We start from the raw sequence: 14,744 nt of genomic DNA on the forward strand, positions 1-14,744 counted from the left end.
CAAGACTGAAAGTGGAAAAAGTTCCACAACTCATTATCATGAGAATCTCCAGTAGATTAAAAAAATAAAATCTATATATTGCCCCCCAATCAATTGTATTGTAATGGCCTAAATATTTTAGTGTTCAAAAACCTTGCAAAAGTTGGCTTAAAGGTGTCGCAACAGATCAGTTTAACTTGCAAGGCTAGTATTGCCGTGCGATAAGCCATTCGGAAATGTTCAGTGCACAAAATTCAATAACCTATTTATCTAAAGTGGCAGTTGCACCTGACTGCACCAATTTTGTCACCACTAAAACCATAAATCCAGCCTTTTTGATGCCAAACCGTATTACTCCGCGCGAAACCGACTCGCTGCATTTTGTATGAAATTTTACGACCGCAAATTACTATTTTGCAGGAAATGTAGTCACGGTAAATTCAGTGCATTTAAATTGTGCATGATGTGCACAGAGCCATTGGCGTGTATAAGAGGGGAATGTTTAAAGAAAATTCTTAAAATAACCTTATTTTACAAACAGGGAAATTTCTTCCGTTATATCGAAGGAAAGCATAGGCGATAAAAATATGCAAATATTAATTCACAAATTTCAAAGATAAGACGACCTTTCGTTTTTTCCATCTTTTGCCTGCCCGAAGACACATTACATCACTGTTTTGGACCTGCCCTCAGAGTAATAATATAGCATGTCCCACTGTCTTTCAACAGTTTATGACAAATTGTAATCTACATGTCAGTTTAAACTTGTAAAAGGTAAAGGTTGGTTTATAATAAAGCTAATAAACCATCCTTTTATAACTCCAACTTGAAATTCAAAGCACACACCTCTAATATGAAGTTTTAAACAGTTAAAAAATATTCGCTTGCGATAACGGTTAAAAAAGATTGCGTAGAATATAATTGCAAGGTATCGACGATATTATACCCTAGCTGTAACCTAAGGGAGACTCTTGCCCAAGAACAAAATAATAAAGCTTAACGAACCAAACTTCAAAGAACTTGGTATGCTTCACGTCTCGTAATTATTAAAAAAAAATAACGGACCATTCTCCAAAGAAATGGTATGCTTCACGCCTTTATTAATAATAGTGTGAGACCCATAACAGTAGGCTGTAAGGGCAGTAGTGATGGATGTGGACTGCAGTACTCAGTCAATGCGATGCAGTGACAGGCGGCGGTTGCCGTGATTCCGTGCCAGGTTGCACCACGCCTACTAATCAACTTGTCCATTATAAAGAACTCAAAACTTCCAGCTTGGAAAATATCCTTAGTGCCTATTCACACGTAACCATAATCATAACGACAAAACAACACCGCAAGGTAACGTAAATGGACGCAACACGGACCATAATTTGCCGTCTAAATGGACAATGTGAATCGTGTATGAGTACTGTATTGTAAAGACATATTTTTACTCAACTGCGCAAGGTAATGTTTTTCGAGCATGTATATCTCAATGTTTAGCATGCCATACAGCCCAAACGACTTGATGGATTTTTACATATTTTTACATTTATTGCATTATATAATATATGCTATATTTATGTGCGACTATATAATATATGCAAAATTTTTAAGTAGTCGTGATTTTGTTTTTTTAATAATAGCTAGATGTAGCTACTTTGTAGTAAACGTAACGCAGCTACAAGTTGCGGCATTGCTATTCAAACTTAACCACTTGCCGACATTTCGTTGCTACCGTGTAGTGTAGTTGTCGTACGTGTGAATAGATTTAGGGGAACATTTGCCGCAACGATATTGCAGTAATGTTCAAAGTTTTTGGTAGCCTCGTTTGGTTTACAGTCCGCAAAAGGTAATATTTTAACATTCACGCTCAATTTCCTAGTTTTCTAATAAATCGTCCTGAGTTATTGTACGACGGTTTAAGAAATTTATGTTAATGGAAATTTAAAGAATAGAATATATATTCTTTTTTTATTGTTTAGATTAATATCTTACAATTACTGAACGTAGCGACCCTGCCCTCCTATACCGTTTAATTTTAAGGTAAGGACCCAAGATAATTTTCATAAATGTAGTTTACATCACACAGTACGAAGTCCTCTATTTGTGAAGGTCTCTCCTCAAAATTATATCGTCGAAAAATTAAAATTATGGGATAAATGTTTTTAAAATTGATTTAATACATGTAAAGAAAGAAATAATTGAAGAAACATTATTAGAAGAAATTATAACAACGGTATATTGGGATATATGTCAAGCTTGAGAAACTTGAATTTGAATTTTACAAATTCTCAATCGAAATGTTTGATATTACACCCAAAAAAGTATTAAAATATGCCCATCTAAACTGTCGCCTAATTTGTAGTACATTTGTACAGATAAGTATGAATATTTTATCTGAGACAAATTAACAACAAAATATTAATGGTTGTTTAATAACTAAAGTACTAATTGGTATATTATTGTTCTATTACAATTAGTACTTAAGTTATGTCACCATAAGTTTTCCGTTTTTAGATTTGTACAATTGTATAGTTATTATTTATTATGAGTCATCATCAACCCATCAGTGTTTCACTGCTGGGCACGAGTCTCCTCTCAGTATAGGATTAGGCTAATGTCCACCGCGCTGGCTAAGTGCTTATTGGTAGACTTCACATACCATTCAGAACATTTTTTTAAGATTTCTCAGAGATGCAGATTTGTGATAATTAATTTACAATACGTACATAACTTTGATAAATCGGAGGTGCGTGCCTGGGATTTGAACCTCGGACCCCTCGATTGAAAGGTCGCGTTTCAACCACTAATATGTGTTTACACCATCTGCTTGATCTGCTTTAATCTGAATGTTAATTTGCATTTCAAAACGCGAAAAAACATTTATCTGTAATAAAACAACAATCTTTTTGGAATGCTTGTAACGGTTTACGAAGATTTTTATTTTCATTCACCGCTCAGGAGAGGCTCTCGATCTTTAACGTCTTTAGCACCAGGTGTTATATGAATGACACTTGTTGCGCTATATTATCCCTAAGACGATGATTTCATTGAGCAACCTTGTGAATAACGAAGTCAAAAGATTGGCAAGAACAGTATCAGGAGGATTAATACGACAAGTGATTTAAAGATATACAGTTAGGAAAAATATTTTTTATTTCCCCATATTTACCCTTGAATAGTGGTAGAATCACCAGTGGTAAGACAAATATCCTAGGAGTGGCAACATATCTTTTTTTTGTTTTTGTTAACGAAGGGTAAACGTTTAAAAGGTACCTGGTGTCGTGGGAGCGACGCCTGGTTATGTGGGATTCTGGTCCCGGAACTACAGAGACAAGGAGTGGCAATACACCTATAATTGGTTTTAGTTAAAACCTTTTCAATATAGAGCGGGTTACAGTTGTTCATGGACAGTAGTTACCACTTTCAATCAGAAATGGATAGAATGCTCGTTTGCTACTTCCACTTTTAAAAATATATCCCTTAAATATTTCGTTTCTTGGTTAGAAATCTTGAAAGTGGAAACACAAAAGGTTCTACAAAAGGAACCACAACGACTCCGGCGGCACCACCGCCACACCTATTTCTACCTAATAACAGCAGTGTTAGGCGCTGCTGTGTTCCGGTTTGAAGGGTGTGGTAAGGGAAATAGACATTTCAGGGGTAGCGGCGCATCTGTGGCCGACCTCAGGTAGGAATATCTAATCCTATCTGGGGTTGATAATAGATGTCCATGGCGGCAGTAGCTACTTACCATCAGGTGGATTGTATGCACGTCTGCTACTCCTATATTATAAATAATAATAATAATAGACCATAGTAGCTTGCAGAGTGTTTATTGCAACTCTACATTACTGTTATAAAAGAAAGAGTCTACAAAAACACGTTCCTTTTGTTTTTAGACTGGGATTTTATACGTAATGCTTTTTTAATTGAAGTTGTTTGTTTTAGTTCTATAGAGGTTCTAATTAATCACCCGATATACAAACATATAGCTATACGAGTAGTTCGCCGCGGTTTCACCCGTGTTTGAAAGTGAAAGACTTCATAGGATTTCATAATTATTTTTCTCAAATAAAAATAGCCTAAAATATTCCTTATTAATAGCTAAAATTCAATTAAAGCGCAGTCAAAATCGGTTCACCCGTTTCCAAGATTATTCGGAACAGACAAACAGACGGACACAAAAAAATAATTGTTTTTTTTTTATAAGTACCGTATGTATAGTCCGTGTAAAACTGCTAGTCCGCTCTGAATATAGAAATGAATCGCGTCGCCATAATAAATTGTATGACTACACTTGGTCGCAACAACTTCAGAGCGGACTAGCAGTTTGGCGCGGAATATGCTTTCATAAGCGTTAAGTTAAAAGTTGTTATATTGAAAATACAAACGGACACTTCAATTTTATTTACATGTATAGATGAATACTATTCGAAGGGCAGTGGAATGTGAAGTGATAAAAACTGCAACAAGGTTAATGATTCCTGACACGAACCGATATATTTACAAGCTATTGATTTTAGGGGTGGCTGGAGCGAATGAATGGAAACCTATTTATTCAAATCCATATAACCATTAATCAATAATAAATGGTGCACTGCCTTTTATATAAAACATCAACAATACGAATTTATATATATGCAAGTGTAAAAGTAGTACTAGCTTTGTCCTATTACTAGAGAGGTTCGAATATGCTACTGATTACTCTGATTTGAAGTTGCTTTAACGTTAGAAAATAATTCGCCAAGTACGAGTCGAACTCGCACATGGAGGCTTCCGTACCACCAAATATTCATTATTTTGTACTCATTTTTATTCATTTTATTATTTTCAACAATACTTAGTTATGTGACACAAAAATAGGATGAGGATGAGGATTGCCTACGGAACCCTAAAAATCGTAAAAAAAATCAACGCCTGAGAGTTCTTTAAAAGTCTGAACACTTGTGTGAATTCTACTAACGCGCACTTAATCAGAGTGGTTGACAATGGCTTTAACACTCATCACTTTGTGGGGAGACCCATCCCAGCAGTGGGACAGTAATTGACGACGATTAATTGTTTAAGGTTTCCCTTTTAATCCTTAGGAATAGCAGTGAATCTGTGACCAATTTCAAGTAGGACTCCTATTCCATATGCCATTGATTTTAGATGTCCATAAACGGCAGTATCCACTTTAAATCAGATGGACTGCACTTGCAACTTTATAAAAATAAATATTACAGACTACTTGCACTACAGTTTCACTCAACTCACTGAATTTAAAATTGATAACTTCAGAGAATGCTATTTTCCAATACAAAAATTTAATATTTATTACATTGCCTTCGAAACTATTCGCCAGTAAACTTTTATGAAACTATGTAACCTAATTTAGAAGTGAAGGAACTGGATCCAATTGAATGAAATGTAAATGAATGTTATTATGATGTTCAGACTTGGAGCATTCTGCAAAGTTTTATGGCCTCCACCGTTCTACACTTGAGCTCGTGATGCCATAGTTCAGTGCATTTCATAATAAATTAACACAAATATTAGTTTTAATGGAGAAAGTTTCAACAGCCCAGAAGGCTGGAAAAACCTCAGACGATGTTATGATCGGGAAGGGCACTTTAAACTTTTCCTCCGCTATTTATTGGATGTCTCCACAAAAGTAAATTGATTAATGTTCACGAACTTCTGGTTATTGGACATTGTAGGAGTATTGGGTATCGATTGTGTCAAAGGCTGTCAAAGGCGGGAAATCGAGGCGTCTATCATATATGACGTTAATGAAAAGTCGATACTGTAACCGCTAATCGAAACGTTGATTGACGTTAGAATCGAAATTCATACTCGTAAATCTTGGCGTGATTCTATTGTTTTCAATTTCAAAGGTTTTATCGCTTAATAATGTTTTAATTCACATAAATCATCTAGCGAAAGTCAATATGTTATTTTTTTTCAATGACTGTTGTATAGAACAGAGTGATGAATGGATTGGTTTTACTAAAACCTTGAATATGCACTATATTGCAGTGTTGCTATTAAAACAGTTGCACGGAAGCGGAGACAATGTCATTGACATAAAAGCATGAAGATATCTGAGGTCACTCGTATAAAACACACGGTGCGGTATCGCCAGATTTTTTGAGAACTTGACTGACGCACTACCGCGTGTCCTAATACTTTTATATGCATAATGGTCGAATGTATGGTATTCTAACTAAAAATACTGTACGAAATCCATCAAATGAATTAAATTTCTATAGATGATCGCTACTTAGCTTACTTAGGTGGCATGTGGAAGCTGGTACTCCTACACCTTCGAAATTGCCTGGAACGAGAGAAAATCGAATAAATAACACGACTATAATTAGCAAATACTAAGCCCTGTCGCTAACAGTGTTTTGCGAATTATGTAAGGCAATTAGCACAGTCAAACTGCCACCTACAGCGCTCTCTGAACGGGCGTGTGTGGGTAGCCTAATTGGAATTGTTTTATTTTTATTGATTTTATGTATGTACTGTAGTAGCTATGCCCTACGCCTTCACATACGTTTTTTTAAATAGTACCACTCATACTTACAGTGTACAAAATACAATTTATTCAGCTTTATATTATTAATGCAGAAGATAAATGAACCTAAAAACCAGCGGCTTATGAAACCTCAATAAGTATTTATAATATATCCAGTGTAAAGTTACCGTGAAACTGATCTCATAATAATTATACTACTTAATTAAGTACCCATCGCGAATATACTCATCTTACCTATTAACTGAAATTATAATGATTATTTAAGAAACAGTTTCTAAAAGCCAATTTTTGTCCACCCAAATTGTCAAACTTTGAACTGTGATAGGCCAAAAACTATTAAAATTGATTACATTAGTTAGGGTTAGCCTGTTAGGGCTCTATAAACATAAGTAGGTATATTTCCTAGCATGTCAAAAAACACAAAGATTTTATTCGCATTGTCAGTGGGTAGTTAAACATATCATAATTATTCCTACCTAAATACAGCAGTGTCAAGCGCTGCTATGTTCTGGTTTGAGATGTGGTAAGGGAGACATAGTTTTCCGAGGCGTTCCAGCTTAGTCCTGCGGCGCATCCGTGACCAACCTCAGGTTGAATCTTATCCTATCTGGGGTTGATTATCGATGTCCATGGGTGGCAGTAGCTCTACCATCAGGTAGACTGCATGCTCGTCTGCTACTCTTATATTGTAAAAAAATACAATAAAGTACCATAAGGGATGAAGTCATCATACTCGTACCTTCCGTAAGATTTGTTGTATAATAAAAATTCAACTTCAACATCGGTACAATTGTCACGACATCCGTATAATTTATAAGATGCTCCTTTGAGTTCTCCCATAAAAAGTTTTATTGCGCTATTTTTATCGATTTACGCTAGAAAGTACAGTTTTATTGGGTCTTAACTAGCGAGTGTCTGCCAGGGTAATCGTTTTCTGAGCCTTCAGTAACTTCCAACAGCAAAGCCAGTGCAACTACGTAACAGTTAAATGGTAGAGCACTTAATATATAAATGTAAGGCAAGGAACGATCTCCTTATTAATTTAATGTAACAAATATATCTATTATATTCAACCTTGTTATATATAAACTTCTTACACTAATAAACACAGTACATTCAGTTCAAAACAGAAGTTTATATTCAGTTTCAAACAAAATTTTGATGATATTAAATGCAGTTACTTTACAGAACTTTTAACTTGCATATACGAGTAAATAAATAATAGTTTAAAAAAACTAAAAAAATACACTTTTTATAGAAAATCCAACTAAAAAATAGAAAATATATTTTTTTTTAAATTTGAATTAAGAATAGTGTAAATAAGATAAAAATATTTTTTTATTGTAAAAAAAGCGTCAAATTTAAAAAAAAAATATTTTCTATTTTTTAGTTGGATTTTCTATAAAAAGTGTATTTTTTTAGTTTTTTTAAACTATTATTTATTTTTCATTTTTTGGTCGAATTTTTTATAAAAGCGTATTTTTTAGTTTTTTTTAACTATTATTTATTTTTCATTTTTTAGTGATTATTTTAGCGATTATTTTAACGATTATTACATAGCGTATTATCAAGTTTATCTTTCGAATCAGCATCAGCACCTTTGCTTAGCAGTGCAAAAATGAATATTGGGTCATTGTTTAACACAGCTGTATGAAGTGGTGTTTTACATTGGTGTTTATTTTTATTGTTAACGTGAAAATCCCAGAGGAGTTGTTGAATGACATCCGAATTGCCAATGCTAACTGCTTTCTTTCATAATTTATACCATATCCCAGGTCCTCTATCTTGGATAAAAGTAATCACGGAAAAAGGATGATAGAGCATCTTTTAAAAACAGGCGCTGATGGCAATACTCAAGAGAAAAACGGTCAACTGCTTTACATCTAGCCATTTCAAAAGGATGTCGTCCAATCATCGATTTAATATTACAGCATGATGATGTTAATATCAAAAATAATTCTAGAATTTCTTCTCTTTGTGTTGCTGCTGCCTGCAGAGATTTTAAAACTGTTAGTAGTTTAATTAATTTTACAGCTCGAGTTAATAATATAAGTTGTGACTATGACGATGAGCTGAAATCATATATGCCTTTACATTTGGCAGCAAGAAATGGGAACAATGAAATAGTGGAAATCTTGTTAAAGGAAGGTGCAGATGTTGAAGTGCTGAATGAATAAGGATGATGAGACACCGCTTCATGATGCTATTAACAACGGACGCGTCGAAGTTGAGGTCAGGTCAGGTCAGGTCAGGTCAGGCCAGGTCAGGTCAGGTCAGGTCAGGTCAGGTTAGGTGATCGGCGCGCCTGGTAGATTCCTTTATTGGTCTTAACGCAGACCTTCCGGGTCTCAGGAAAACAAAAATCGCTGATCCTGATTATCCTAGTACGGATAACGGGTCAGAATGTTTAAAATATTGAATTGTCATCGGTCCTTAATAAGTATGCCAAATTTCGAGTTAATCCGACGTTTTGAAGGGGGTTAAAATCATATTCAAAGATTCCGTTACATACTAACATACCAACATACATACGTCTGAAGCTAATAAAAGCGTATTAAAATGTAAAATGAACCGCATTAACACGTTGATAAAATTAACTATCACTAATAAAACTAATAATGCTGCAACCCAAGCGTATATTCAAACCATTTTGAACTGGAAATATAAATTACCGACCGAATATTACCGACCGAATTATTCAAAAACACGTATAATGCCATCGTTGGCGGTCTGCAATCTACAATATTCCGTTTTTGCTCCTATCTGCATACATTTGAATATTATTCGGAGTTCTACCACATCCGCGCAAAAACTATTCAATGCCTGCATGCTTCATCATGTCGATCCACTTATTTTAGATTTATTTAGACTTATTTTTTATGGTGTTAGAACCTTTTGTTCGACTCCGGCGGCAATATCGCCACACCTATTTCTGCCCATTAACATGTCAAGTGTCAAGCGCTGCTGAGTTCTGGTTTGAAGGGTGTGATAAGGGAGACATACTTATCCGAGGCGTTTCAGCTTAATCCTCAGGGGTAGCGGCGCATCTGTGGCCGACCTCAGATAGGAATATCTAATCCTATCTGGGGTTGATTGCAGATATCCATGGGCGGCAGTAGCCACTTACCATGCTATACTATGCTCGTCTCCTACTCCTATATTATAAAAAATAAGCCAAATATCAAAAACTATTGATTGCCTAAGACCCACTTCATAATGTTGATTCTCTTATTTTACATTATAAGATTACACTAGAATAAGTTTAAGGGATTTTTGCCTAAAACCGACTCTTATAGAACTTTTCTCGAACCCCAAACCAACTACGTTACAACCGAATATGACTGGTTAAGTTGAGTTTATTTTGAAATTTTTGGTTACTATTTGCAAAGATTAAGGACCGACGCCGTTTATTTCAAGTAAGGAACGTTAAAAAATGTACCAGGCGATCATAGAACCCAAAAACCAATCACCAATCTGCATACATTTGAATATTATCCGGAGTTCCATCACGTCCGCGCAAAAACTATTGATTCAACTAACATGAAATTGGACGGGTAAACGTGCACGTTGCAAAATCCACGTCCTACTTCGGTTTCCGTGTAGTCTACCATGATTTGAATATTGCTTCGGGTTTGTGCTATTGTTTTAAATCAAATGTATTTTTCTATTGTACGGGCTTTTATTTAAATTGGATTGTAAGTTAATTAAATCTTGCAACTGAATTACAGAATAGTTGACCTTAATAGGTTGAACTGAAATTTTGCTTTGGACGATAATGCTTGATTAGTTTAGTGACGTTATTCCAAGTAAAATATGGCGGACATATGTATCCTCATGTATAATTAATAAGAAAATATATGTGGGAGAATGCTTCATTTCATATATATAAATATTCCGTTTTTAAAATCACATGATATTAATTTCGAACTACCGCTCCGTATTAACAATTGGCTACCTGTATCATGGTATAAAAAAGGGGCGCGCAACTGTCAACAGATCAGAAGTTGTCCAATAGTGGGCACGGCACGGTGGTGCTCTGAACTGTTTGGTGTTTTGCTTGGGTGTTATTGTTACTATGGTGGCATTAACGCTTATTCATTTAATTATTTTAACTATATTTTTATAAATATTGGTTAAATTAGTTGAATCGAAATACCATTGTAGATCTACCTACCGGCGCGCCCACATCAGAATCGGGATAGGATACGCCATTTTATTACGTAATAGTTTTAAAGTAACGGTAACAGAAGATAAATCAACCGCGTGTATAGGAAGTGTTCTACTGAAGAATTTATCGTGGCTGTACTCCTGACGACAGTTTGGGACGCGCAATGGAGGCGATATGGACAAGGCTTTCGACATTGGAGGAGCTGTGTGTGAAACACATGATGAAACCGGTTGCGTGAGTAACGTGTACGGTTTGTCTAAATATTGTAATAATTTTATGTGCATTATTTTAGCAAGCGTGTGAAAGCAACCGCAAGCTTGGGTACCGCAAGCTTGGGTATGAAAATTGAGGAGGTGGAAGGTGGTTAGCATCATCCATGTTAACTGTCTACGTAATTAAGACTCATTTGCGCCGAGATTCATTGGCGAACGATTGGCGCTCCGGTATGATCAAACCAATGGTTTTTATATTTTCGATTGTTAAACTTGCTATTTTTTGCTTTTTGAAAGTTGTTAAAGATTATAAGAATCACTAATATGAAAATGTTTGGTTATGCGCGAAAAAATTAACAATCATACGTGTAGGTACCGACATTTTTTTAGAAATGTTTTGGCTTTTTAAAATATTCGAGTAATTTCAACTATGCTTTTCACAGTTTCGTTACTTATAGCAACGCTTTAAGAGGCGATGCTCAATAAGTAGATGAACAATGATCATATTCTTTTAAATTATTACGCTGCAAAAAATATTTTAAGATTGTGAATACAAGTTCTGATATCTTTTGTATGTATTCGTTGTAATGCATTTAACATTCGTAATAAACTCCCAGTCTTAAAATAAAACTAGTCACAATGAAGATTATTTTGGAAGTAAAAGGTTTGATAAATCAGGTAGCATACTTTTTACCATCGCAATTCCATGGCCCGTAAATATCGTAAGTTTTATTTCTAGTTTCACCTGGAACACCGTGATAGCTATCGGTGATGGCCTTATTATTATTGCAAATGCATAGGTTACATTTGTATTGTGGTCATTGAAACTCTCAACCAATGCTTGTCATATTTAATAGGATGCTATCTAATAATATTTACCTAGCGCTTGTTCCCAGAATCTGTAAAAGCTGCTTATTGGGGGGTTTTGTAACAACAATTGACTTGTGATGTCGACGTGGACGAAACTTGAATGAAAATGTAACATTTAGATTTTGGTGGTTACAATTTACGAAGTATACATGGAGGTAAAGCTGAAGAAAAGGAGTTTGATAGTGTTCGCATTGTAACCCCAACGGTGTATTGGACTAGGTAAAATGGTGAATTAACGTAAGTTATAACTTATTAATAAACCTTCAGTCTTCTATGTTTTTCACATGTTTTTTGTGACATAATGTGTAACTACTTGCAATCCACTTTAAAATTTTCATATGTAAAGAGAATCGAAGCTTAGCTGACTGTAGAAAAAAAAAACAGTTATCATAATGGTGCAAAGCTGTAAGCATTTTGATCGGTCAAATGTGTTTAAAGGTTTAATTTAATAAAGACAATTCATCAGCCTCGCTCGGAGTCGATCAAGTATTTTTAATAATAACTTAAAGTTTGAACTTGTTTTACAGTAGTTTAAATTGTTATTGGATCTTCTTTCTTATTTTGTGTCATAGTAAATAATACATTTCGAGATGACGTACATCACGATCCTAGACTTTACGTGTGAAATTATATTATGTTGGTACCTTTAGTGAATACTTTAACAGTGGTAAGTCAACTATACCATCATGTAATCTAGCTAACAATCTAAACGTTTTAATTATTCATTGACATGAGGAGTTTGTTGTTATTTTATTTAGTTTTGTAACTGTGCAGATGACGACATTACGTCTAGATATACGGCTGTGGATATAACAAATTCAGAATATTCACGCACGCAATGTTTATATTGTACGAAACAATTCGGCGTGTTTTTCTCCTATTCATAATTTTGTCGTCGTTACATAGATAAAGGGTAAAGGTTATAAAGGTGGTAGAAACTTTTATGGTCCGGCAATACCAATACCATACAGCAGTGTTAGGGTCTGCTGTGTTCAAGATATTGATGGGCCTCAGTAGCCACTTACCATCAGGTGGACTGCATGCTTGTCTGCTACTTCTAAAATTTGGTTTAAAGTTTTTGTGTGTGAGCGAGTATTATGTATAAATCAATCCGGGACGAAATAACGGTATTTGTAGGTATACTTATTATTCTTGCAAATGGTTAATTACAATAACTTTTGGAAGTTATTCACAATTTCTGGTGATAACAGATACTGTAACGTATGTGTTATATTAAATTGAAATAGGTAATTCTATTATTATCAGATATTGTATCTATTGGAACTCGCGGTTCATACCAGAAAATATTCGTTATTGTTTTGTGTTCATACTGTTTCGACCGCTGTTTGTTATTCTACGAATTAAAATGTATATCTTTGCAGATTTATAAGTCAAAGTCAGGTTCGGACGAGCAATTATATACCTACTGCAAATTCTGATAAAATTCGAAAAATCGAATACTGCAAAAAGAAAAAGAGACAAGAGAGTACATATACTACTGTCAAATTGGACTCTGCAATGTGTGATCATTATTGTGTGGTAAAGACTTTGTTTGCAGCAATGCCTATCGCACAAACGAAGGTAATTGTAATAATCAAGGTAAAAGTAAAATGATATAAGGTAAATAATATAATGAAGGTAGGATGACTCCAATAACTTTTTACGTTTAATGACCTGGTTTTCGTTGTAATGTAACTGTGGACTTCAGAGTGTTATTTCGTTGGCATTTGACGTCATCACATGAACGGTACGAACTATAGCTCATGTTATGGTAAGGCAATAGTATTTTAATTATTTTATTAAGAATAACGACCACGGAGTACTTGCTGCTCTGATATTTTCTTTACTGTATGTAAAGTTGACATTAAAACTGTTTTGAACGTGACAATTCACTTTATTATTATTTTCACACATTTGTGTTGTAGACATCAGGTTTTTCGGTTTGAAATTAACTTTTACTTTTTTATTTGTATGCTTGTTACAGCTTATTTGTTTACAGTTCTAAATAAGAAAAGCACTCGTGCATGGTTTTGAGCAGGTCTCGAATAGTTTCTTATAAAATTCTGTCATAGTCAAATGAGCTGACTTAAAAGGCATTAATGATTTTCAAAAAATCCTGTCTGAGATAGTCAGACACATTATAACAAATTCAGTAAAGGAAGACATCGTGAAGAACTACACATCGGGAAATATATTCTCAAGGGTATCTGTAGTCTACCCAGTGTACGTTTGTACGACGCAGAAGACTATGCCATAGATTTAAGCGAGCCAAACGAAAAGATCTGTAGATTTTACTCTCAAACCATGAACGAAACGCGGAGCTCTCTCGTTATTTCGTATATAATTATTGATTATACATATAATGTAATGTGTTTTCAGACTACGAGAACATGTGCTATGGAAAGGAAACTATTTGAACATGTCAGATGACTGTGAACCCTGTGAAGCAATGACAGTATCGACAGTCAAAAATCTGGTAAAAACTTCGTGTTTCTCTTGAGTACCTGCGAACTTTGGAACGGTATGTGGATTGTAAGTTCTGTGTTATCGGGATTGTCTTGCATATCGATGATTGTCTGGCCAACAGTCACGTTTATGTTTGATAATAACCCGAGTGCCATGTGATTTAGCAATTCTTTTCAGATAATAATCAATTACGTACGTACGCTATGTGACTTAGCGAATTTATGATGTCATGAGACTTGACATCAGCCATGTGATTTGGCAATTCTTTTCAGATAATAATCAATTACGTACGTACGCTATGTGACTTAGCGAATTTATGATGTCATGTGACTTGACATCAGCCATGTGATTTGGCAAATCTTTTCAGATAATAATCAATTACGTACGTACGCTATGTGACTTAGCGAATTTATGATGTCATGAGACTTGACATCAGCCATGTGATTTGGCAATTCTTTTCAGATAATAATCAATTACGTACGTACGCTATGTGACTTAGCGAATTTATGATGTCATGTGACTTGACATCAGCCATGTGATT

The 14,744-nt window shown here is 34.8% G+C and overlaps 2 protein-coding genes across 4 annotated transcripts in view; one reads left to right on the forward strand and one right to left on the reverse strand.

Moving 5' to 3' along the window:
• Window positions 1-14,744, forward strand: part of LOC140747444 (uncharacterized) — a 223,532-nt gene that overhangs the window by 77,380 nt on the left and 131,408 nt on the right. The gene's annotated exons all lie outside the window — the stretch shown is intronic.
• LOC140747446 (uncharacterized) overlaps window positions 1-14,744 on the reverse strand; it is a 157,605-nt gene that overhangs the window by 45,308 nt on the left and 97,553 nt on the right. The window contains exon 3 of one of the 2 annotated variants that reach the window (XM_073079904.1): window positions 6,239-6,283. The exons of the other annotated variant lie outside the window; for it this stretch is intronic. The gene's annotated coding sequence lies outside the window, so the exon portion shown is untranslated. The remainder of the gene's footprint in view (window positions 1-6,238; window positions 6,284-14,744) is intronic. 2 annotated transcript variants of the gene reach the window in all.

Source organism: Epargyreus clarus, unplaced genomic scaffold (assembly GCF_041222505.1).
Source record: "Epargyreus clarus isolate Ecla_fem2 unplaced genomic scaffold, WU_Ecla_fem_2.2 ptg000014l, whole genome shotgun sequence".
Taxonomy (NCBI): domain Eukaryota; kingdom Metazoa; phylum Arthropoda; class Insecta; order Lepidoptera; family Hesperiidae; genus Epargyreus; species Epargyreus clarus.